This window comes from Tupaia chinensis, unplaced genomic scaffold, assembly GCF_000334495.1.
Source record: "Tupaia chinensis unplaced genomic scaffold, TupChi_1.0 Scaffold000477_1, whole genome shotgun sequence".
Classification (NCBI taxonomy): domain Eukaryota; kingdom Metazoa; phylum Chordata; class Mammalia; order Scandentia; family Tupaiidae; genus Tupaia; species Tupaia belangeri.
The window spans coordinates 3,279,720-3,280,633 of NW_006159986.1; the positions used below are offsets into that span (position 1 = coordinate 3,279,720).

Sequence of the window (914 nt, forward strand, 5' to 3'; positions counted from 1 at the left end):
CCACCTGCCGACCCCAACCTGTTATGTTTTTCAAACTGCCAGGTCCTGGACACAATCACACAGTTGCCCATGTGGGGTCCAGTGCCTTACTCACTGCGCCACTTGCTAGCCCTTTTCTGAAAAATTTAAAATAAATTAAAATTGGTGTAACTAAAACCAAATAAAAGCCATGACAGTTTTAGAACAGGCCTTCTCAAAATTTGAAACCATTCCTCATACCCACCTCTAACCATCTCTGCTTTCCCACCTTTCTTTGTACCTTGGTAAAAGTGTGGAATTTGGAGTTGAGCAGACCACAAATTACTGTGTGTCCTTGGACAAGTCACTTAGTCTCTCAGGTCTCATAGGAAAAATGAAAACAGCAGCAAGCAGGGTGTGGATGCAGGACAGCTGAGGCCTGGGCACCGTGGCATGTGCTCTGATCCTAGCGGCCTGGGAGACTAGGGCAGGAGGATCACAATGTGGTGAGATCCTGTCAGAAAGACCTGGGGTGACACAGGAGTTGAATGCCTCTGTGTGATGCTAGAGTCATATGGGAAGGCCCAGGGTTCAGATCCCAGGTCAACCTGCACGTGCCGGACATGCCTATAGCCACACCCCTGATCCTGGTTGGCAGGAAGGCTAGAGAATCATGGCCTGGCGTGACCCTATCTGTCCGTCTCTTTCTCATGAAATAAATAAATAAACTTTAAAAAATACCTCTTGGGGGACCAGCAGATGGCATAGTGGTTAGCGGTTACATTGCTGGACTCCCGCGTAGTCTACCGCAGTTCAAGTCCTGGACCCAGAGGCTTGAAACTCACACCAGGTGCATTTGTGTGTGCGCCCAAAATCCCAAGGAAAATGAAGAAGAGGGGATTGTGGCATGGCCATCCCCCCTGGGGGGGTGAGTTCTTGCTTTCTGTCTCTATGTC

The 914-nt window shown here is 49.1% G+C and overlaps 1 protein-coding gene across 1 annotated transcript in view; it reads left to right on the forward strand.

The window, feature by feature from the left end:
* Positions 1–914, forward strand: part of FKBP10 (FKBP prolyl isomerase 10) — an 11,918-nt gene that overhangs the window by 4,286 nt on the left and 6,718 nt on the right. The window lies entirely within an intron of this gene.